This window comes from Neltuma alba, unplaced genomic scaffold (genome assembly GCF_004799145.2).
Source record: "Neltuma alba isolate B1F8T4 unplaced genomic scaffold, ASM479914v2 tig00000201_pilon, whole genome shotgun sequence".
Taxonomy (NCBI): domain Eukaryota; kingdom Viridiplantae; phylum Streptophyta; class Magnoliopsida; order Fabales; family Fabaceae; genus Neltuma; species Neltuma alba.
Window position 1 is genome coordinate 746,350 of NW_021631957.1, and position 26,566 is coordinate 772,915.

The window sequence follows — 26,566 nt, forward strand, 5'->3', positions numbered from 1 at the left end:
AGCATAGCACCCATTGCACAATTAGAAGCATCACATGAGAGTTCAAAATGTAAATTCCAGTTGGGTGCAGTCAAAATAGGAGGTGAAACAAGCATAGACTTAAGAGTATTAAAGGCATGTCTACATTTTTCATCAAAATTAAATTCAACATCCTTTTTAAGAAGAGTAGAAAGGGGCAAAGAAACTTTACTAAAATCTTTAATAAAGCGCCTATAAAACCCTGCATGCCCAAGAAAAGATCTCAAATCTTTAAGACAGGTGGGGTAAGGCAAAGATGAGATAACTTCAATTTTAGCCTTATCAACCTCAATCCCTTTTCTAGAGATGAGGTGACCTAACACTATGCCACTACCCACCATGAAATGACATTTCTCAAAGTTCAAAACAAAATTTTTGGCTATGCATCTCTCTAGAGCCTGCCTTAGGCTATTCAGGCACTGATCAAAGCTCTCCCCATAAACCGTAAAATCATCCAAGAAAACCTCCATATTGTGCTCTAAGAGGTCACTAAAAATCGCCATCATGCACCTTTGAAAAGTGCCTGGAGCGTTACATAACCCAAATGGCATCCTTCGATAAGCAAAGGTACCAAAGGGGCATGTGAAAGTGGTTTTGTCCTGATCCTCGGGGGCTATGGGTACCTGAAAATAGCCAGAAAAGCCATCTAAAAAGCAGTAATGTGATTTACCAGCTAGTCTCTCTAACATTTGGTTAATGAAGGGTATAGGAAAGTGATCCTTACGTGTTGCATCATTAAGTCTCCTATAGTCTATGCACACACGTTATGAGTTTTGAACCCTTGTAGGAATTAATTCATCCCTTTCATTCCTTACTACTGTTACCCCACTCTTCTTTGGCACAACATGCACCAGACTGACCCACTCACTATCAGAAATTGGATATATTATCCCAGCACTCAACAATTTAGTAATTTCTTTCTTAACTACATCCAATATGATAGGGTTCAATCATTTTTGGGGTTGTCTCACTGGTTTTGATTCCTCACTCAGTAAAATTCTATGTGTGCACACAGCAAGACTAATTCCTGGTATATCCGCTAGTGTCCAACCTATTGCCTTTCTATGCTCCCTCAAAACAGACAAGAGTCTCTCTTCTTCACTCTCTGACAGTGAGTTAGCAATTATAACAGGTAGTTGTTCATTAGAGTCAAGGACAGCATATTTCAAAGTAGGTGGTAAGGGTTTCAAATCAAGTGTAGGTGGTTGCACAATAGAAGGGATCAATTTATGAAGTTCAAGAGAGAACAAATTACTCCCCTTTCCTTCAACCAGTGATAATTCCTCAGCCTTTAGTTAACTTCCTCTCCAAGTGTTGAACCAACTTCTAGTTGATCTACAGCAACCGCCTTAGACAGATTCTTCTCCATGACTTTTTCCTCCATATCTGAAACAACAACAGGAAACCTTTCCCTAAGGGAATCATCATTGATAATAGAGGAATCAAAGTCGACTTTGGAGTCAAGGGAGGAAACAGAAAATATGTGTGGGATAGAAAGCATGCAATTAACCACAGTACAATCAAGACATGTAACATCACCACCACATGAGCAAGTAGAAGGTGTAGAGTAAAGAGATGAAAAGGAAGAAATGGATTCATTCTCATCAATAGATTCATCAGTGTAAATATCATAATAGAAAGAGTCATTTTGCAATTCAACTTCAGAACAAGCATCCTCAACAGCAATGTCTATCATGTTAACCCCCAAAAGTGAATAGTCCTCATAAGGATGTTTCATTGCTTCATACATGTTAAAAGAAACTTTATTATCACCCACCTCCATAGTTATGGTGCCCTCTTTCATGCTAATCATGGTATTAGCAGTCCTTAAGAAAGGTCGACCAAGGATGAGTGTACTGTCATTTACAAGTTCAGAAGACATGTCAAGCACATAAAAATTAGCAGGAAACACCAATCCCTTAACTTGGACTAAAATGTCTTCAATAATGCCCTCAGGATACCTAATAGTCCTATCAGCTAGTTGGAGCACAACAGTAGTAGACTTAAGAGTCTTGACTCCTAGAGAGGTATATACGGACGTAGGCATGACATTAATGGCTGCACCTAGATCTAATAGGGCTCCCCCTATAGTAACCTTTCCTATGGTGCAAGGGATAGTGAAAGATCCAGGGTCTTGACACTTTATAGGAATTTGGGGTTTAAACAATACATACACATTAGAGGGTAATTAGACTCTTTCATTAGATTTAAATCTCCTCTTTTGAGTGGATAATTCTTTTAAGACCTTAGCATACTTAGGAATTTTTTAATCACGTCAAGCAAGGGTATATTCACTTCTACTTTTCTAAATGTCTCAAGCAACTCATGATCTTGCCTCTCCTTACCCATTTTCACATTTTTCAAATAAGCATTAGGGAAAGGTAGTTCATTGATATTTACCTCCTTACCTTCCTTGCTTGAGGCTCCATGATTGCTTGGCTCAGATTCCACAGCTTTGCCCTTGCCATCATGTTCTTTTGAGGCTTCTTTTAGCTTTAGCCTCTTCTCCTTAGAGATGTCAGAATGCTTCACTTTTGAAGGTGCTTGTGGCAGCTCATCACACAAGATTTCCTCATCTATAACTTCATCCTCCTCTTCTCTAAAATTCACTTGCTTCCCACTCCTAAGGGTAATAGCATTCAAGCCCTTAGGATTGATAACAGTGTTGGAGGGGATTGCGCCACTACTCCTTGCTTGTTGCTCACTCATGTTGTTGGACAACTGAGTTACATAGGAGTTGATGTTCTCAGATTTAGTCTCCCATTGCTCCATCCTCTTTTCCAAAGCACTAAATCTAGCATCATTCTAGGATGAGTCTTGTTGAATTAGTGAAGCTAAGGAGTTGAACTGAGTAGCGTTTGCAGCCCTTTCTTCCTTCATTAAGGCCATTATATTTTGTAGGAGTTAATTCGTTTCATCCTTAGGTAGGACAGTTAGGGCTTGAGATTGGTTTTGGAACTGGTTTGAAGATGGACCAGCTCCTCCACTCTTCGAAAATCTGTTTGGAGGTCTACTATCATCATTCCTCCAGCCCAATCGAGGGTTTGCCTTCCATCCCTCGTTGTAAGTGTTGGAGTAGGGGTCCCACTTTTGATTTCGACGGCCTTGGAAGACTGCAAATACCTCCTTATAATGGCCTGGACATACGCTAGAAATATGCATAACCGAGCCACAAGTCTCACAACTAGGGGCAATAATATCCATAGGGGGTGCTGGTCTATGCACATTCATATTCTTCAATTCCATAATGATTACAGATAGTTGAGAGGTCATTGTGCTTTCCAACGAATCCATCTTTGATTCCAAAGTGTCCATTCTTCTATTGTGAACTGAAGCAGCTCCCAACTCATGTACTCCTCTAGTATCTCTTACACCATATTATTGATGATTCAGGGCCATCTTCTTAATCAAATCCTAAGCCTCCTCAGTAGTGGAGTCTATCAAAGATCCTCCTGATGCAGCATCCAACATACCCTTCTCTTGGTTCTTCAACCCATCATAGAAATACTGCACCAGTTGTTTATCCGGAATTTGATGATGTAGGCATCTTGAAAGTATGTCCTGAAATCTATTCCAATAATCATAGAGAGATTCGTCATAGTCTTGCTTGGTAGAATAGATCTCCTTCCTCATTGATGAAGTACGAGAACTCGGAAAGTATTTCTCCAAGAATGCTTTCCTTAAGTTCCCCCAACTGTGATACGCATCAGCTACGTGCCTTGGAAGGCTCATATACCACTCTCTAGCTTTGCCCTCCAATGATAGGTGGAAAACCTTCCATAGCACTTGATCTAACGATGCTCCCACAGGCTTCATACTTTGGTAGATCATAGAAAGGGATTGCAAATGAAGATATGGATCTTCTCCTGTCAAGCTATGAAATTTTGGAAGGGAGTTAATCAATAATCCTTTAATTTCAAAATTAACTTCAAAATTTGGACAAGTAGCAGTAAATGGGTCAAAATTGACATCAGATGTGGTTGCTTCCCTAATTGTTCTTCTTCTAGGGTTCCCATTATTTTCTCCCACTCTCTCTTGTTCTCCATTCCCTCTATTGCCTCCATTCCTCACTTGGTTGGCATTGGGGTTAGGATTAGGGTGGTTAGGTGGTAAATCAGCCATTATCTCTTGATCAGTAGGCTCACTCTCACTACTAGATAGGCTTGGTTCCACAGAAATGTTCTCTTGTTCAACCACTAACTCACTTGTCCCCTCAACTCTTTTCTCTCTTCTTATCTCTCTGAGTTTTCTCTCAATCTCAGGGTTATAGGGCACAAGTTTTGCTTTTCGTGGCATGCAAGAAAAGAATCACAAGAGAAAGAGCAACTAAATTGACTTGCAGCACACAAAGTCAGATAAAAGTATGAGTTGTGATGGATGCAAGTGTATGGATTAGTATGAGTATGTATGAACAGAGAAAGAAGCAAAAAGTGTAAGTTTCAAAACTTTTCAGAATAGTTCGCCGCGGCGAAAGCAGTGGTTGGCAGCGGCGAAAGGTGACAGAGGCAACCAGATAGCTGAGTGCAGGAAGTTTGCCATGACGAAAGCAGGAGTGTGCCACGGCAAAGGTATCCCGAGAGGAATCCTTCAGTTTTTCAAAAAGTTTTCCGCGGCGAAAGGACAGGTTGGCCGCAGTGAACTGTCACAGAAAGCTTATCAGATACTGGACACCACTGATGCAAGGTGAAAATGCTAAAAGTGTAGAAAATCAGTATATTTGTTTGTATTTCCAAAAATTTTGATGCTATGCAAGATGGAAACCTATACTATGAACAAATATGCAACTAAACTAACTAAAATGCAACCTAAAAGGATTAAAACTTCAATTGACAACCCAATGACACAAGCTAACCTAGAGAACCAATTTCTTGGCTCCCCGGCAACGGCGCCACTTGAAAATCGCCTTGACTGTCTTTGCTTACACCTTGGGGCCAATTTCAAAATTTATCCAAGGATTGTACTATAGGCACAACCTTGGGTCGTTTCACTTGTGGAGCCACAATTAAGATCCTAGATTAACTAGATGCCATGGTTATGCAAATTGAGCTGAAAAGATTGGGGGTTTTCATTGAGACTTGTGAATAAGATAAAATGCAATAGAATGTAAATGTATTTTTGGATTTTTGGGAGATTAAAATGAAATGGATGGAAATCAAGCACTGAATCAATTGATAAAACCTCTTGAAAATGGATTCTTGGCAATCATAGTTCTCTTAAGATGTGGGAGTTTTATAAATTCATTAGGTTTTCTTGATAACAACCTCAATAACTCATTGAGTCCAATGCCCACATTAAGGAACTCATTAATGAAAACATTGTTAAGCTTCCCTAATGTGTAATTAAGAATGATTAATGCAAAAGGTTCAATGCAACAGAAAATCAACTCATCATCAAAACATGACCATGCAAGATGAAGAGAATCAGGAAAGCTACAAAGAACATATATGTAACTACATATATTGAAGCATGAAATCCAACATTAACCTATCCAACTACAAATATGAATCATCAGCTAATGATTACATATCAATCAAAGTCTTTCACTAAGAATTTACAAATCCTAGACCTAGGAATTCATAAATACATAGCTAAACTAAGATGAAACAGAAACTCCCCTTTTAAGCTCTTAGAACTCATGCCAATCATCCATCTTCAAGAGCTGGAGGAAGCCTAGCCACTCATGGTGGGCAGAAACATCTCCATTGAAATTAACTCAGTGTTGCCCATGGATGAAGATGACAGTGGAAGATGAGGGATTAGGGTTCTGGTGGGAGAGATAAGAGAAGATGAAGAGAAAAACATGGATGGTGGCTGAATATTCGTGTCTGACCTCCTTCATACCAAAAATAAGGTTTCTAACCCGAATATGATGTGTTTGGGTTGGTTCATGGAAGTGGGCAAGTCAAATTTTCCTGAAATGGTCGGGTCTGAATGTGCTGATACGAGGGGTTCACCGCGGTGAAGGGTAGGTTCGCCACAGTGAACCATGGCAGAGAGTTTCATTCCTGAAGGCAGACGTTCGCCGCAACAAAGGCAGAGTGTACCATGGCAGAGGCTCCTCTTTTTGCTCTTTGTGCGTTGAATCTTCAATCTTGGCTCCAATCTCAGGTGTCCTACACTGAAAAGCAACAATTTAAGGCATCAATTGTCCTAGAAATTAATTGAATACAATTAATAACTAATTATGACGATTTTACCCTCAAAAAGACACTAACTCATTGCAAGGACTCTTGATCTAAAATAAGCTCAATTATAGCCAAAAGAGCCAGAAAATGCGACAAAACCATGGATGATGTAATGAAAAGATAAGAATAATTTGAGCTCAATCACGCGTACCAAGGATTCATAGACCTTCCCAGCATGTGTTTCCCATCGAAACCTGACCGAAAAGGCATCCTCACGGTTGCTCAGTAAGCGAGGGCTAGGTTGGACTCACATGCTCATCAATGTCAATCGGAACTTTCCGAGAGGGATCCCAGACACAAAGTTGCGAAATGGCATTCGCCAAGGGACTTTTTCCCACCGGGTGCTTAATAAGCAAGACCGTGGAGGGGTTGATGTTCTCGGGCGTTTCGTGTGGCACGTTTGGTGCACTCCCCTATCCCCCTATTTGGAATCTCATTCACTGCCCCTCATGCGGTGTATTCCCCCCTCACGACGACAGCGGACAAGCAACCCAATCGATATAGCCTTCGGATGTAGCCTTTTGTTGCTTGGCCAGGCTTGAGCAGGGTTGGAATCCTTCGCATGAGGTGCCCAGGGTCAACGTCATTGGCCCCTAAAAGTGTGTGGGATTGCAAACGGCATGGATGGTGGTGTGTACTAAGGATTCATGGACCTCCTCAGCATGTGTTTCCCATCGAAACCTGAGCGGAAAGGCATCCGAGGGCTAGGTTAGACTCACGTGCTCGTCGATATCAATCAGAACTTTCCGAGAGCGATCCCCAACACAAAGTTGCGAAACGGCATCCGCCAAGGGACTTTTTCCCACCGGGTGCTTAATAAGCAAGACCGTGGAGGGTTAGTGTTCTCAGGCGTTTCGTGCGGCATGTTTGGTACGCTCCCCCATCCCCCCATTTGGAATCTCATTCACTACCCCTCATACAGTGTATTCCCCCCTCGCGACGACGGCGGACAAGCAACCCAATCGATGTAGCCTTCGTTGGCGAAACCCTTGCAGCGGATGAGTCGCAAGGGACGCCTTGAAGAAATTCCCATTGAGCGGCGGGTAGAATCCTTTACAGACAACTTAAATACGTGACTAGGTATTGTAAGTGGCAGAGTGGCCTTGCTACCACGATCCACTGAGATTCAGCCCAAGTCGCTCCGATTCGTCCCTCCCCCACATTCCATCCCATCATTCTCCCAAAACAGCAAAGCGGCCCCGAGGTTATATTTCCTAACTAAAGGACTTAGAAATTATGCTAAGTCTGGGAAAAGCTCCGGGTTGTGGTCCAGGCCTCTTCGCCGGGAGAGTCCTGGGAAGGTCTGGCATCAAGGACCCAGAAATTATGCCAAGTCTGGAAAAAGCTCCGGGATGTGGTCCGAGCAAAGTGTCGGTGAGTCCTGGCAATGGCCCGGGCAAAGTCTTGGGAAGGTCTCTACATTGTCTAGGCAAAGGTTGGAGCAAGTGTGGGCAAAGTCCTGGCATGGTCCAGGTAAGGCTCGGGCAAAGTCTCAGGAAGGTCCTGCATGTCCACCTGATTTTTGTGAGGTGGAATTTGAGAAAACATGGGTGAGGTTGGCCATAAAATAGCATCCCCGTTTGTGGAACTTGGAAATTTTCATGAAGTCTACTGTCGGGGGACACCTCAAGGGGTGGGCAAGCCCTAGCACGGTCCGAGCAAGGTTGGAGCAAGCGCGGGCAAGTCCTAGCATGGTCTGAGAAAGGTTAGCACAAGTCTGGGCAGGTCTTGGCATGGTCCTGGCAAGGCCCTGTGAGTCCACCCTGATTTTCGGAGGGTGGAACTTGGGAAAACGTGGGTGAGGTTAGCCATGAATAGTATCCCCGTTCGTGGCACTCGGATATTTTCCCAGAAAGCTACTATAGGGGGACTCCTCAAGGGGTGGGCAAGTCCTGGCACGGTCCAGGCAATGGTTGGCACAAGTCTGGGCAGGCCCTGGCACGGTCCAGACAAGATCTTAGCAAGGCCCTGTGAGTCCACCCTGATTTTCGGCGGTGGAATTTGGTAAAACGTGGGTGAGGTTAGCCATGAATAGTATCCCCGTTCGTGGCACTCAGAAATTTTCCCAGAAAGCTATTATAGGGGGGACTCCTCAAGGGGTGGGCAAGTCCTGGCACGGTTCGGGCAAGGTTGGAGCAAGCGCGGGCAAGGCCCTGGCATGATCCGGGCAAGGTTGGCACAAGTCTGGGCAGGTTCGAGCAAGGTCTTGGCAAGGCCCTGTGAGTCCACCCGAATTTTTGGGGGGTGGAATTTGGAAAAACGTGGGTGAGGTTAGCCATGAATAGTATCCCCGTTTGTGGCACTCGGAAATTTTCCTATAAAGCTACTATAGGGGGAACCGGACCTCCCCAGCATGTGTTTCCATCGAAACCTGAGTAGAAAGGCATCCTCACGGTTGCTCAGTAAGCGAGGGCTAGGTTGGACTCACGTGCTCGTCGTTGTCAATCGAAACTTTTTGAGAGGGATCCCCGACACAGTTGCGAAACGGCATCCGCCAAGGGACGTTTTCCCACCGGGTGCTTAATAAGCAAGACCGTGGAGGGGTGATGTTCTCGGGTGTTTCGTGTGGGACGTTTGGTGCGCTCCCCCATCCCCCCATTTGGAATCTCATTCACTGCCCCTCATACGGTGTATTCCCCCCAACCCCCTCGACGATGGCGGAAAGCAACCCAATCGATGTAGCCTTCGGATGTAGCCTTTTGTTGCTTGGCCAAAGCTTGAGCAGGGTTAGAATCCTTCACATGAGGTGCCCAGGGTCGATGTCATTGGCCTCTAAAAGTGTGTGGGATTGCAAACGGGATGGATGGTGGCGCGTACCAATGATTCATGGACCTTCCCAGCATGTGTTTCCCGTCGAAACCTGAGCGGACAAACAATATTAGTAGTTGATGACATGGTTTTCATTCAACACACAAAATTGATTATGTGACATGAATCCAAAAAAATCAAAATAAACCAAATTACATATTATATATAGATATGTAAGGAGTCAATTATAAGAAAAATAATTTTTTATTATGTCAATAAATTTTGTTTCGTCATTTTACTTTCTAAACAAACCTCCTTTTTATTTCATTTTTTGGTAACAATTTACATATCGTTTAGTGATATCTATAGTGATATCTACATTAACTCTGGAACCAACATCTATAATTGATGAGCCCATAAGGACTTAATAAAAATAAAAACTTATAAGAATTCAATTAAAATTATAAAGAATGATAAATTAATTTTACTTACATGGAATCTTGAAAGCATAAACTGAAAATCCCTAATTTTTATTTCCCCCAAATTTGCCGCCACACAAATGTCATGAGTGGGCCCATCGCCATCAGTGATATGGGTCAATAAAGTCCTTTTCAGAGAGCGATTGCAAAGAAGTGAAAACAAAATCATAGAATTATCTTCGGAGAACTTGTCAATAAATAGCCTCATTGATTAGGTTATCAACTAAGAAGACTTATTTATGGAAGTCAATATTGACCAAGAGTGAAATATAAAACAAAATAATTTATCATGAGGATTCTTCAAAAAACTAAATGAAAAGATATCTAACTTGACTTCTATCTAAGTCAGGGAATTTTTGCTTTAAATAATAATATAAGAAGAAGAACAAAGGCTGAAAATTTAAAGATAGAATAATATTATATTTTTCTAAAATATGATATTGAAAAGGTTATCGATAATTTAGGTAGATTTTCAAATTCATTTTAAACAACTTTATCGAAAAGGTTATCGAAAATCAAGTTTATCAAAAAGCTTTTAGAAAAGGCTCTTAAAAAGAGATTAGGCAAAAATAACAAGAGAAAAAAGAATGACTTTTATTAACAAGGTAACGGTGAAAATATAACTTTTAAAATATAAAGAGTTTTATCGAAAATTCTTTTGGAAAGCATAAGTGATTCAGTAAAACTTTAGAAGAACAATTTTTGATCCCGTTATCAAGAATTATGAATTATCAACAATTGTAGAGTTTGATAGACATAATAAGCCCATACGCATTAATAGTTTGTAATACAAATAAACTCACCCATTTAACCATTTATCGAAGAAGTTTTCAAAAAACCTTATTTATTCATCAGTAAATACTTAACAGTAAACATAAATGCAAAAAAACAAAACAATTTACTTTGCCGTCCTTAAAACATTAGCTCTATCATTTGTGTTGCTATTATACTTAGTAGTTAGCAAGAACAAGGGAAAAGAAGCAAGGATCAAAGCTTAAAAAAAAAGGTAGCAAGAATTGTTCGTCGCTATATGTTTTTGTGCTATAAGGTGACCTTACATTTTATGTTTTTTATGTTTGGCAATACTTAGGCCATACATGTTATTCATCACGATGTATATCAATACATATTTACAACTTGGTTATTATTAACTTATACATCATCCATGATCAATTTACAAATTCAAAAAATTTAGAATTAGTTGAATTTTTAATTTTCTGACCAAAATTTTAGGTTTGAAAAAAAATTTTAAAAAGTTCACTACCCAATTCCTTTTCCAGGACCAACATAGGACCAACATTTTTTCACGCGCCAAAAGTTCCAGTTTCTAGTTTCAACTTCTCGACTAAAACCAACGTATTATCACACTTCAAAAACTTCAAAACAAACTTGAACAGGGGAAAAGAAGAAACATAATTACTTAAAATTACTTAAAAGTCTGGATAAGTCTCAATACAGACAAGGAAACGACAGCTCCCTTAGTACCAACCACATAATTAACTTGTCGTTGTCGTTGAACTTTTTGATAACATTCCTTTGCATCCTCGTTCTAATTCTCCCATTGAATTCCGACACCCATCATGAATAGATAATAATTTTTTCATTCAAACAAAAAAGTCATTATATGTCTGCCAGTTAAAACATATTCCTTCTACTTGCAATTAATGGTCAATTTTTTAGCAATCAATCTAATCCCTGCATGCTGCTTATAGTCATAGGGATCTAAGGAGCAGACTGCATCAACAAATGTCCCAGCTTTGAGCAAGGAACCGAGCTCCTCCACATCTACCTTGCTAAAGAGCAACCTCCAAACGGTGCCCGATGATTCTTTCTGGCATATTTCAGCTGCATATGTGGCAACCTTCTCACATATCACCGTAGGTATGCTGTAATGTCAATATTTACAAAAATCAGTGAAATTCCCATGAGGGGAAATTTCCAAAGGTTCGATTTCTTAAGATCTTTAGATATTAAGCAAACAATTCAGCTAGATATTTTCTGTTAGGATCTTTGACCCAGTGGCAGGATTCAGTCACCTATAGCATTTATGGCCGCTAAATTTTTTCTATTGAAGAACCTCATAAAACATAAAGAACTGCTCCTAAATTTTATCCGGAGCTAAATCTTTGCATCCATGTTTCAAATTGTGCAGCCAATAAAAGGACCCTATAACAATTTTAAATTGACAAAGCTTTTAAAATCTCAAAATCACATTCCTAATAGCTAGTTCAATCATATGAAAGACTGAAAACCCAGCCCAAGATTAGTTTATGCTATCCGTCATATATTTGGTGTGAAAGCATGTGCCTACACTTTATGTGCAGGATATGAACTTACTGTAACCGCACAGTAGCATAATGGAAGAAGCCCTCTTTTCTAGTAACAATTGGTCTCCAATCAAAGCTGCTACCAGATTCCAAAGATAAGCCCCGTGCAGTACTGTCACAAGCTTCAAGAACCTTACATAAGCTTTGTGATGGATCAAGAACAGCCAAAAAATTCAACTTCGGTCGGCCAACATGATCCTTATACTTCTCGTTTACTCCAAACTGTATTTTAAGATCAGTACAACAAAGCTGGAAGGGGAAACCTTTGTGCAATAGTTGTATCCTTTGACTGCCATGATATAATGGATCAAGAGATGCTGTGAGGCAAGAGATAAATATTTCATCGGGATCTAAGACAACAATAGAGCTGCTACTACAAGGATCAGACATAGCAGCCGAAGAAGACATCTAGGGTGTCTCTGGAGTGGGCATTTCATCAACCACTATAGCTGGTTGAATTGATTCTCTGTTCAATGCATCCCAAAGGCCACGCAAATCAAAATGACGTTGTTGAGCTCTATTAGCATCTACTGAACTTGATTCAGAGCCTTCTAAGCTGCACATCGCAATAGGAGAAGCTGGAGAATTCTCAACAGGTGACAAAGATTTCCCATTACTACGACTTCTTGTAGTAGTATTTGGAGAAACCCAACTATTTGCTGTAAATATTTCTAGAAGACTTGATTCCTGCATGGAGGGAGGGATTATAAAGTAGAATCAAAACTCAGTATTTAACGAGTCAAATTTCAACGAATTAAACCATGAAAAGAATTATCAGCACCTAGCACTTAACAATATGCTCCTGAAGACTTTACCAAGAACAGAACATAATGGAATTCGTCAAAATAAAATTTTACCAAGAACAGAATAGCTGCGCAGTGTTTGAGAACATCCAGAGTCATGCGAACATCATCTAAGTTCCTGAGGATATGATGAAGAAGAAAAAAGCCAAATGAAATTATTATAGCCAATTTAAAATAAAGCATTACATAAAATCGATCAGTATAGTTACTGATGCGTTTGTGGTCCAAGCCCAAAACATCTTGCAAGAGTTGCCAGCTACAGTGAACACATGAATGCGTTGTAACTTGAGTTAGGCAAAGCCAAACTACAAGATAGAATGTGATAGAAGGTTTTTTTTTTTTAGTGGAAATGTGACAAAAGTCCGAGTTCAATTTTAATTTTAGGTTCGGTTCCACTTCCACTCCCAATTCCAATTCTTCATACCATACGGTCATACCATACATACCATATGGAAACATTCACTCAGCAGAGGTAAACATCAGGTTCATGGGTACAAGACTCAAGAGGCTCCGCATTGAGGGGGTAGGGCACCTACTCGTGGTGGGGTGTGGGTTTACAAATTCTAGAAATAAAGGAGCAGTACCTTCATGTCACCAGCTCTTCTTCGAAACATTTTAGTCAACAAATCCAACGAGTCAATAGTAGCCTTCGGTTCTGGTGGTAGCCGATTAATCTCCGTAAATGCATCTCTCACACGAACACAATCAAATTTTAAGATGTTATGGCCAGCCCAAATCCGCTCTACACGAAATTCAGAGAAACAAAAAAAAAAGAATTAAGAATTATAATTGCAATTTGCCACGCCTGGTCTATCGTTTTCTCAATTTTCTCCCATTAAAAAGCTGAGAAACAAAAGAGAAGGAAACAAACCATGAAGAAGTTCATAAACCGTATCGGCGATGTCAGCGAAAGTAGGAGCCGAGGCAACAACATCACGAGTAATGCCATTGCAGCGGTCGAACAAGTGAGAGATAAGTGAAGGATCGGCGGGTCGGACCAAGGTGGAGTAAGAGCTGAGTTCCGTTAACTTCTTTCGGCAAATGAAGATGGCTCCAAACTCAAGAATGGCGAATCCCTGGCCGGATCAGGTTGGGACGGTGGTTTCGACGTCGAAGAAGACAATTTCCGACCTATCTTCAGTGGAACCCATAGAGGTCGACTAGAATTTCAAGTTGAGCTTCAAGGATTTCGAGGATAAAATGGACAGAAGGGAAGGAAGGGAAGCAGAACAGCAAGTCTTTTTGTTACTAAAAATGAATTGATTGCAAGGTTGGTATTGTTGGTCGCCGTGTGGGCCGCAGACTCCTCCTTCCGCTGAGCCTAGCTCTATCCTACAAGCAAGAGGCAGGGTACTTGTTTGTCAGCGCAGGGCTAGCTCTGAAACGGCGCGGAACCTCTCCACTAATGCAAAACTATGTCGTTTCCCACAGCAATGGTGCATTGGTGCGGCGGCTTAGATCAAATGAATAAATATGATAATACTCGTCTAGTTTTAGTAAATGAATAAATATTATGAGTTTTTGGCCGTTGCTAAAAAATATATGGGCAACAAGTTCGGATCTATACCTTTCATCCTTATGCATGGGAACGATTTATTAATTTATTAATGACATGAAAGGTGAAATAAATGTTCAAGTGTGGGGAGAGAACAGGCGATGGGGTGGGAGAACAAGAATAACGGTCCATCAACTGGTTAATAGTTATCTGTCTTGTATAAATCCATCACGCATCCTTTAAGCTTAAAAATTGTTATTGAATAAAGTTGTAGGCAAAGCTACACAGGGAGGTGCTGTAGTAACACAATAATGTAAATCCTTCACATGAAACCAGACCTTCCCATCCCCCGTAAATCAAGTCAACGGCTCCCCTCACCTACACGGCTTAAAAATGAATTATGGTATAAAAGTGTCAATGAGCTTGCTGTCAATTCCAGGAGAAAAAGGAAGAAATACAAAGCGTAGTGCTTAAGAATAGCTATTCTCCATGTAATAAATTATAAATCTCAATATCCAATGACAATATAAAAATCTTAATTATCTCACATTATACAAACATTAAATCAATACAAGCCAATGCTAATCTAAAAAAATAATAAACATACAAAAATTAAATGAATTAATTACATAGCATTTACTATATTTATGTGTGTATATTTATTACCAAAATTTTAAATTCCAACTTAACTTCTCAAATTTTTTATTCTAAATCTATACAAATTTTTTTCTCAATCCAAACAACTCATTTGAACCCTAATCTTCAAAGTTGTGTCGTAAATGAAAAATGGTAGAAGACTTACGCAGGGAAGGAGAAAAGGAAGAGATTTTATTCATATCCTAAGATTACTAGCAAGGAATCTTGGAGTATTATATATATGAGATTCCTAATTTATATTTTTCATGTTAACAACTTAGCAGCTACTATTAACAACAAAAGTGATGACAAATCAACTAATAACTTACTTTATTCAAAAAATTATATGATAAAACTTTGTTTATCATGAAATAATTTCATTAAATCGAGATCAATATTAAATATTTATAAAAATAACTTGGTGCCTGAAAAAATATAAGGCTCTTTTTGTCTAAATTCTATATTTCCAAACTTCAAATAAAGATTTTAATATATTCTAAAACCCAATTTAATTAATAAATCCTATCACAACATTAATTAAATTTCATAAATAGAATTTGAAATGTTGGATATAATCAAAGTAGGGTGTCGCATTTTCTCCCTTCAACCTTGCTCCTTCCCTCGGACCGGTCTCCTGCAAACCCCGCTCCCAAAAACAAAAAACAAAAAACTTTCAGTATTCTCTTTCATTATTTAACCCCCACTTTCAATATTCTCTCTCGTTATTTATTGATCTCTACCCATAATTCATCATTCCGCATGCGTAGTTACATAATACGTATCACTAATGGGTCCGGATTCTCTCAGCCGTCTCCCTCAACCATCATATTGAGCTCACAATATGCCACGTCATCGAGCTATTAAAAATTAGAAATTTTAAAAAAAATTGAGCACAATACCTAATTTCTTGGATATATTTGTTTTAATTGTAGAGTTTATTAAGAGTTCAAATTAATATATATTGAGTCAGACTTTATTTTTTATTATTAATTTGTTATTAGTAATTTGAATTAACATTGACAACAGTGTATCAAACAAATATAATCCCACCGATCATGATTTATTCCTGTTCCATAGGATTTTTTTTTTTATTTCATCAAATAGATGGGTTCGTGACTGAAGAAAAGATTTGATGGGTTCGTTGACTGAAGAAAAGAAGTTCCTTTTTTTAATTAAAAAAATTAAAGAAATATTTTGAATTTTGAATTAAAGAGCTCCTTTTCTTTATAAAAGATCAAGTATTTTAATTAAAAGTTTTAAAAAATAAAATGCCAAAGTTTTATGGTCAAGTTTTATATTCTTTATGGTTATGTTTGAAATCTGGTAAAGACACTTCAATTTGGAAATTAATTTGAAAATGTTAAAATACTCAAAATTTACAAAATCCCAATTTAGATACAAGTGACCAATTTGAGATTTTTAAATTTGTTGAAATGACCACATTGCCCTTTATTTTATTTATTGTTTTTTGGTATAGCATTTAACAACAGGTTTCCTTAAAATTTTAAAAAATTGCCATTTTTACAACTTTAGCAATTATTTTTTTAAAATTTTTTACAAATTTAGTAAAACAGTTAATAAGTTTTGTAACGGTATTAATAAGTTCATTATAGCAGTTAACAACAAGTTTTTCAGAAAATTCAGAAAATAGTATTTTTACAACTTCAATAATGTCGTTAATGTAATAGCCTCGGTAACAATAACTAGTGCAATTACCTAATTCCAAAACAATAATTAATTCTTTAAAGATCAATAAATAGAAAAGAGTTAGCCAAAAATATTTAGGTAGTAATTATAGTAGGAAGAATAAATAATATAATTAAGAACTACTATAGTTATATAAAACACTTTGCTAATGGCTTCAAAAAATCAACCATGGTAGTAAGGACAAAACTAATCAAATAAAAACCTACTATGGTCATTAACAATTTATAACTATAACATAGCAGTAGCCACTATTCCAGAATAGCAAAGATAATTAATGTAACAAGAAATATAATTAAAACCAAGCATGAATGGGCTAGAGCATTTGAAATCTACCAAAATAACTACCATCCCATATCAATCGCAACCAAGATAACATTCACTCATATCCAAAAAAAGCTCCGCCCAATAACACTAGTCCAGAATGCAGCGAAAAAAAAAAACAAAGTAAACATATGTTAAGTATAATAAACAAGTTTGGCAATGTAAAACAAAACAGAAACTATATAGAGTGGAAAGGAAAACTCAAGTCTCGGACAACTTTTTCTTGGGACCAACACAAGATAGTTAAGCAGAAAAAGTACAATCTCGAATAACACATAGTATAAACATATTTACAGAAAATAATACATGTAACAATTTCAAAAGTAACTTACATGCACATAACTTCGTCAACCATCCTTATAACCTCATTGTAATATCTGATAGAACTTATGAGCTATTCACACATAACAGGATTCATCTCTTTAACATAACAAAACTAAACCAAGCTCTCAGCCGAGCTTATATCGAACCATGAGTTCTTTTTCCTTAGAATACTGAAAGGTGTTTTGTTCCTTGAACTGACTTTTGACCCGGCCAAAGGAAGGGTGATACTGAGGGCCTTGAGAATATTAAAGCTAGCTACTGGGCGCCAAGTGTTGATTATACCACATGGTATAAAATAATCAAACCTCTCATAATTATATTTCAGCACAACCTAATACATCTCCATAAGCATTCCAACCATCTAATTTCACACAATCCAATATTCATAAAGTATTCTCAACTTTTGTTCAACATTAACAAGATAGTCACAAGATAATAAATCATCATAATGTATAATAATAACATTTATACATTTTTAATATCAAGACATGCTTATAATCACATTAACAAGCATACAAGGTAAATTAGAAAGTACTTATCTCAAGTTCTTGACACAAGAACTAAAATGGAAGGATTCAAGACTCAAGAGCCCAAACCAAGCTCACGCTTTAATAATAAATTTATAAACATATATTAATAAAAAAAACTAATTAATACAGCGTTAAAATAGTTTATTAATTAAATCCCCATAATTGACTCATTTAAAGAAAATATCTTTGAGAAAAATAATAATTCATCTATTCCTCCAAACATTCTTCCAAATAACAAATCCTAAAACGTTTTAACTCATAAACTCATAAGGCCTTATTCGAACCCTATAAGCTCCACTAATATCATAATAATAAATTAAAAGCTTCAAATATCAACAAGCTCTAAAAATTTATTCTTTTGCCATAACCTTAGAAAAATAAATAAAGAAGCTATATAAAGAGGAAGTAGGGAGAAAATAGCTTATTTATTTAGATGAGACCAAAAAAAAAAAAAAAGACTCCCTTCTTGCTCTCACCTACTAAATCCCTGACACACTCACTCTCTCACTAATCATTACGTGACCCACTATTTCATTCCATTTATTTATTTTTTTTAACCGCCCCTTTCCCCCACAAGCCGAACTGTTATCATATATATATATATATCTTTTTTTTTTGGTTAACTATATATATTAATTATTAATTATTAATTGATTATTATTTGTTAATCAAGATTACAACACGTAATTAAGTAATTCAGATTAAATTTCAATGATAATTAATTAATCTCAAATATAACTAAATATGTACTTTTTTAAATAAAAAGGAATCTTACGGTTAACTATATTAACAAGTTCGGTATAATATTTCTGACAAATTCAAAAAGTGGCGGCATTTTTACAACTTCAGTAACACGATTAACAAGTATAAAAGTTGTACATTTAAATTTTTTCACTTATTAGGCAGCCACCATGATCATGAGACTTATTAACCGTGTTACTAAAATTATAAAAATACTGCTTTTTGAATTTTTCAAAAAACCTATTGTTAAATACTATACCAAACTTGTTAATAAAGTTATGAAACTTTTTAACGGCATTACTGAAGTTGTAAAAATACTACTTTTTAAATTCTTCGAAAACCTTTTGTTAACTGTTATACTAAATTTGTTAATTGCATTATAAAATTTGTTAACTATTATAAAGAATTTTTAAAAAAAAAGTAATTGCTAAAATTGTAAAAATGCCATTTTTTTAAATTTTTAAGAAAACTTGCTGTTAAATGTTAGACCGAAATTGTTAATAGAATTATGGTACTTGTTAACGGTATTATTGAAGTTGTCAAAGTGCTACTTTTTGAATTTTCTGTAAAACCTATTGTTTTGTTAACTGCTATAATGAATTTGTTAATAGCGTTATAAAAGTTGTTAACCGTTTTATTGAAATTGTAAAAAATTTAAAAAAAAATTGTTGCCACTTTTGGTTTTTTAAAAAACAATAAATAAAAGAGAAAATGAAGAGAAAATATTGTAAAAAAGTCCATATAAATCCAGTAACTACTTAGGAGACCCAGGACTTGGTTGTAATAAAACAAATCATGAAAAGATTATATTGTCGTCATAGGAAGCAAGGAACCTCAAATCTTGTCATAATTATTGAAGATCATCTGGGTATAGGGTATCATTTTATTGAAGATCATTTAGGTATAGGGCATCATTGAGGCTGTTTGTGGTTGAACAAAAGGTGTGGTGTGAGCATCTCTGTGTGTGTTCATCTATGTTCTTCATTTACAGCAATATATTGCTCTTGTTTCTTTGTAAATTTTTTGGGTTTAAAATGCTACATTGGGACCTTTGGGTTGGTGATTTAAGTTGGAGTTTCATTGTAGGTGGGTAGGATTATGATGGGTGCTCTGTTTTTAGTTATATGGTAGTTTTTACTCTGTTTTAGCATGATTTAGTGTGAAAGGCTGAAAAAGATGAAAGTTTGTGTGGGTAAAAACCTTTTCCATGAAATGAGATATTGTGTTGTCAATGTAGATTGTGAAAGTTGTCAATGGATACGCGCTAGTTGTCAATAGTGCTGCTTCATTTGTTTATACCATTATGGATTTCATATAGGGGTAAGTTTATAAATGATGAAGAAGATGATATAAGATATATTAGAGGTACTGCAAGAACAATAAGTATAAAAGAAGAAACAAGTTATGAAAAGTGCGATTGAAGGCTGTGCTTGTAAAATGACATTTTATATTGAAGTCATTATATTCTCTAATAAAAATAGTCAATGAGACTATGCATATTATTGCTTTGTATTAAATTTATGAATAATCTAATTCCATGCAACCTATTACCTTATATAAAGATATTATTTATTTGAAATTTTTAATTCAATTATGTTGGACATGAAAATGACCTTAAACAGCACAAAATTTAACAAGTTATAGTGGCATTATTAACAACTTAGACGTGTGGATATTAATGATGATATTGAAAATTTTCAAAATTGAAGGTGTCATTTATTTAAAATGTTCAATTAAGTTATTTGTAACTTAAAATGAAAATATTAACCAGAAGGTGTAAGTCACTATTAACAAGAATAGTGCTACTGTTGTGTTTGTTGATAACGCTTAATCCGAAACAGAAAGAAAGGAAAGGCATTTTGTAATAGGCATCAGGCATCATGGCGTCTAGATAAATCCGTCATGGTTTCATGGTGTCTAGATGAAGTTGTATGCACGGACAAGTTATATTAGTGCCACCATTGAAAAGTCATATAAGTGCCACCGCCACCATTGAATGGTCAAATTGCTACCGTACAAATCAAATGGTAATTGTGATTCTTGAAATCACTTTTTTTTCAAACTTATGATAGTGCACTCAATAACAAGTAACACTATCACTATTACATTTTTACGTGCAATTTAGGTTTGGAGAAATAAAACTTTAATAACGTACAATATATCTTTTCCATGTACAAATAAACTTACTATATATGTAACTTATCTTTCATTATGTTTAAAACATATCCTATGCATGCAATATATTTTTATTATGTGCAACTAAATTGTGTAATTTATCTTTTACTATGTTCAAAGCATGCAATCTAACTTGCCTTACATGTAATATATCTTTCTCATGTATAACTAAACTTGCGGTATGCATTTTATCTTCCATTATCTACAACTTATAAGTTAAGTGCAATTGACTTTTTCTTAATTTTTTGTTCTCTGCAATCACCTTTCATTATGTGCAATCTAGTTAGGTGCAATCAAACTCCAAACTCCAATAATATGCAACATATATTTGCAAATAAAATCCCCATATGGGCAATTAAGGGTATTTTGGTTTTTTCATTTTCAAATGTTTACCAATATATTTTTCAAATGGGACTTTTTCCCAATTTTCCCTTAAACTAATGTAAACTTCATTATTATTTAATTAGTGATACAACAATATATTTCGTTTTTAGTATACGTCACATATACATTGCATTGACCACATAATAATGTGAAGTTCTTTATTTTCACACGACATGCGTATGTTCACTATAATCACGTCTTTTTCTCGCCAAATTTCTATCTTTACAAGATGACAAATTTATTTTTTGGTTTCATGTGACATAGTCATAAGCTATGTCTTAGCATTAGCGTACACATCACTTCTAAATTTCATGCAAGTAACTAACTAAATTTTTTTCAATTAATTTTTCTGGGGCGTTGGGGTGGCTGGGGAAGGAAATTGAATGTGAGGCGAGGCGAGAGAGCGAAAAGAAAGAGCGAGAGAGACGCCCAGAGGCGAGAGAGTTACAGGTGATAAAGACAAATTTAGGAATTAAGACAAATTTAGGAATTATTTGGGTATAAGTACAATTTTTTATCAAATTTTCTTGAGTATTTTTTATAATCTTTAATATAACACCTTATTTCACTTTTATTTTAGTTCCAAATATAAAATTTTAATTCACTCTGTCTCTCATATTTATCTATTTTTCTCAAGATAATCCTTCTAATAATAATACTAATTCTAACCAATAGACTTGATTAGTAAGTATATTTTAGGAAAGATAACACATATTTTATTATAAATAACTAATTTAACTTATTTCCTTAATCTTCTCAAATTAGTCAATTAGCTCTTATATTTATGACGGGAAGTAGTATTTTTTAGTTACTATTTGATCTTCTTAGAACTTTCCAACTTTTCAGTATTAATATTTATTTATTTGATTTTTTTTATTTTTTAATTATTTTAAGGTCGTAATTCATTTTCTGCTACTTTGAAGCAAAATGATAAGGGAATAACTAATTTGATGAGATTAAAGAAGTTAGGTAAGTTAGTTAATTATAAAAAATATGTATATTTTTTCTAAACACAATAATCACATTCCTTAATATTCTCTCATCCTCTTTTATTTAATTACACTTGAGGAAAGTAATTTAGAAAAAATTTTAATAAATAGGATAAATATGTCTTACCAAAATCAACTCAAAACCTGACCGGAAAACATTTTCTTTAAAAGCTACTAATTAAACAAATACATAATGACTTATTTTCTTAATTAAAGAAATATATTTTTTTGGCCAAAAATTAAACAAATATATAAGAAAAAGAGAAAAATTAACCCACGGAAAAAAGAGGAAAAAAGAGAGAAAGAAATAAAAAACTTAGTTAAGTTAGTTATTAATAATAAATAGATGATGATACTTACTAATAATATATATTAATTAGAAAAAATATATATAAATATAGGAGGTAAAATAGATTAAAATTTTATTTTGAGAATTAAATTAAAACTTAAACTAATAGAATATATTTATATTTCTAATATTATAGCTTTAAATATTATTTAATCTTAAGCTAATAAAATTTAAAGGGAAAATTGGTAATTGACACTCATATTTATTATGCTATGTGCAACATGTGCAACAATTATAATACGAAACTTATTTAACTAATCAAGCTTTGCGAAGATACATATTGCATATACTTTTCTAATCAAATTTCTTTGGCTAATTGAAGGACGGGTTCTCCCCAAAGTTGCAGTCTTGAAAATTTAATTAACTAAAAGTAGCTTTTAATAAAATGAGTCATTATGTATTTGTTAAATTAGTACTCCTCCCGGCCTTAATATAAGATCATTTGATTAATTTGATTAGATTAAGGAAGTTAGGTAAGTTAGTTAATCATAAGAAAAGTGATACATTTTTCCTAAAACACTATAATCATCTTTCTTAATACCCTTTCTCCCTCTTAATTATAGCTGAGAGAGTATCCATAGAGAAAATTGATAAATATAAAATATGAGTCTTATATTTAAGATCAAAACCAACTCAAGAATTGGGTTCTTATCCGGAGGAGTAGCTTTTAAAGAAAATGTTTTCGGGTCACGTTTTGAGTTGATTTTGGTAGGACATATTTATCATATTTATCAATTTTTTCTAAATTACTTTCTTCAACCATAATCAAATAAAAAGGGAGAAAGGATATTAAGGAATGTGATTATTATATTTTAGAAAAATTATTTCATATTTCTTATAATTAACTAATTTATCTACTTTCCTTAATCTAATCAAATTAGTTACTCCCATATCATTTTGCTTCAAAGTGGGGGAAAAATGAATTACAACCTTAAAATAATTAAAAAATAAAAACAAATAATCAAATAAATATTAATACCAAAAAGTTGGAAAGTTATAAGAAGATTAGATAGTACCTAAAAAATACTACGGTCCTAAATATAAGAGCTAGTTGACTAATTTGAGTAGATTAAGAAAATAAGTTAATTTAGTTATTTGTAATAAATTTGTGTTATCTTTCTTAAAATATACTTGTTAATCAAGTTTACTGGCTAGAATTACTATTATAAATATGAGAGATAAAGTGAATTAGAGTCTTATATTTGATATTAAAATAAGTTAAATTTATATTAATAGCGGACATGGTACTTATTATAAAAAATAGGAAAAATGGCAAATAAAGACCCTCCAATATGCAAAATGACGGATAGGTCACCTGAATAAGTGAAATTGCTCACAAGGATCGGCTCTCAAATTGCCATTATGAAATCATGGCCAAATTACCAAAATACCCCTTTTTAATTTTTTTTTTTAAAAAGAACGCCACTGCCTCTCCGGAATCCGGCGGCCGGAGCTTTGGCACCCCGGCTACCCGCCGCCGGAGCTCTGATGCTGGCGGCCGGTTCCAGCCACTGCCGGCGACCTTCCTTTGTTTTTTTTTACAACTGTTTTTCTTTTTAAATAGGGGGAAAGTGCAACATTGGGGGGATTTGATCCCTCATGGCCTTCCTTTTTTTTTTGCAACTGTTTTTTTTTAAATAGGGGGGAAGTGCAACCCAACCTAATGCTTCTCAAAATTAGAAATAACCATCGAGCCAACAAATTTTTGCTAACATTACAATACCAAAAAAAAATAAGTTAACTCATTTACTCTTGTTTAAAATAACACGTCTCGAATGAAAATTTAACAATATGTTTTTTTATAACAACAAATTTTGTTGTAGGTGATAAAAACAATACATTTGAAAATAATAAGTTTTGATTATAAAATAATAAGTTTGGGATTAAAATTTAACAACACGTTTTTTTTATAACAACACACTTTGTTTCAGGTGATAACAACAATACATTTGGAAATAACAAGTTCTGATTATAAAATAACAAGTCTGGAATTAAAATTTAATAACACGTTTTTTTAGAAAATTATTTATATTATGATTTTGGAAAATAAATTATTTATAACTTATAAAAATATTTTTAATGTATTTATTTTTTCTAAAAAATACTTTTTAATCTATATATCTATACAACTCATTATAAATCAAACTACTTCTTATAAATTATAAAGTATTTTTAATTAAGTATTTTTAATCTATAAATCATAGTATAAATTTTTATATTATTTCATTCTTTAAATATTAAAATTTATTATTAAGTATTTAGATATTATAGTATAATTTATTATTTCATTCCTTAAATATTAAAATAGTTTTTATATTTAAAGAATAAAATAGTATTTTTAATTATAAATTAGAGATAAATTTCATTTATAAATTTAAGCAATCAAAAAGTATTTTTAATCTACGATAAATTGTACTATTTATAATTTATAAGAAGTAGTTTGATTTATAATGAGTTGTATAAATATATAGATTAAAAAAATTTAAAAATTAAAAAATTGTTTTGCCATTTTCCCTAAATTTTATTTATAAATTTGAACAACAAAAAAATATTTTTAATCTATAATAAATTATACTTCAAGTTCTGATTATAAATTGGAGATAAAAAATTATTTTTTTAGCAAATTAAATAGATTAAAAATACTTTTTATAAGTTATAAATAATTTATTTTTCAAAAGTATAAAATAATTAATTGTTATAAAAAAAGTGTTGTTAAATTTTAATTCCAGACTTGTTATTTTATAATCAGAACTTGTTATTTTCAAATGTATTGTTGTTATCATTTGGAATAAATGTGTTAGTATAAAAAAAAGGTACTGTTAAATTTTAATTCCAAACTTGTTATTTTATAATCAGAACTTGTTATTTCCAAATGTATTGTTGTTATCACCTGAAACAAAGTGTGTTGTTATAAAAAAAACGTGTTGTTAAATTTTAATCCCAGACTTGTTATTTTATAATCAGAACTTGTTATTTTCAAATGTATTGTTGTTATCACCTGCAACAAAATTTGTTGTTATAAAAAAACATATTATTAAATTTTCAGACGTGTTATTTTACAATCAAAACTTGTTATTTCCAAATGTATTGTTGTTATCACCTGGAACAAGAATAAATGAGTTAACTTATATATTTTTTTGTATTATAATGTGAGCAAAAATTTGTTGGCTCGATGGTCATTTCTAATTTTGGGAAGCATTAGGTTGGGGGATCGAATCCCCCTAACCTCACTTCCCCCCTATTAAAAAAAAAATAGTTGCCAAAAAAAACAAAGGAAGGCTGCCGGCAATGGCCGGCATCAGAGCTCCGGCACCTGCAGCCGGATTCCGGAGAGGCAGTGGCGTTCTTTTTTTAAAAAAAAATTAAAGAGGGGTATTTTGGTAATTTGGCCATGATTTCATAATGGCAATTTGAGACCCGGTCCTTGTGAGCAATTTCACTTATTTAGGTGACCTATCCGTCAGTTTGTATATTAGAGGGTCTTTATTTGCCATTTTTCCTATTTTTAATCTATTTAATTTGCTAAAAAAATAATTTTTATCTCCAATTTATAAGGGGAAATTGCAAATAAAGACCCCCCAATATATAAAATGGCAATCAGGGACCCCCAATTTGAGAAATTGCTGCAGAGGACCCGGTCCCAATTTGCAATTATGAAATGTAAGGAAAATGGCTGAAATGCCCCTCACTCATTTGAAAAGAAAAAAACCTGTCCGCGCTCTCCTCCCCCCCAAAACGCGCGGTAACTTCCTTTGTATATCCCGTCGGCCATTCTTTGCGGTGTGCTCTGTTTATTTGTGCGCAAGAGTTTGTTTCCATTTTGCGGCGATAGGAGTATTGTGTGAGAGAAGAGTGTATTTGCTGTGGGAGAGGAGAACGGAGTCGTGCTGGAATAGTGATCTATCGACATCATCAAAGGCAAGGGAGGAGGTAGAGGCATCGTGACAGTCGTGTGTGGCTATCAAAGTTAACAGCGGCATTTGGCGACAAAATCTGGTGGTAAGTTTCAAGCTTTAGTTTGTTTGTGTTCGTTGCTGCCTGTGTGATACATTAACGAGAGGGAAGGGAATGCGTTTAGGGCAGGAACGTATATATATGTTTTTTCTGTTGAATATGCTGTGACTGATTGGCGAAAAATGGTTATCTGTGGAAGAAGATGGGCGAATGGGTTTGGGTGGGAAGGGAATTAGAAGATCAGTTAGGAGGATGACAAGATTAGTTTGGGAAATGACGACACTTGAATGGGTAAAGGGCAAATTGAATTGGTTAACTATTAATTGATCTGAAGAGATGTTGAAGTGATAGTGTCGTTTAAAATGACAAAATTGAAGTAGGGGGATTGACAAGTTGATAAT

General features: G+C 34.9%; 1 pseudogene; it reads right to left on the bottom strand.

Annotated features, from left to right (window-relative positions):
- Nucleotides 1–11,081: 11,081 nt before the first annotated feature.
- On the bottom strand, nucleotides 11,082–26,151 carry LOC114757340 (protein NEN1-like; annotated as a pseudogene).
- Between the last annotated feature and the right edge of the window lie 415 nt (nucleotides 26,152–26,566).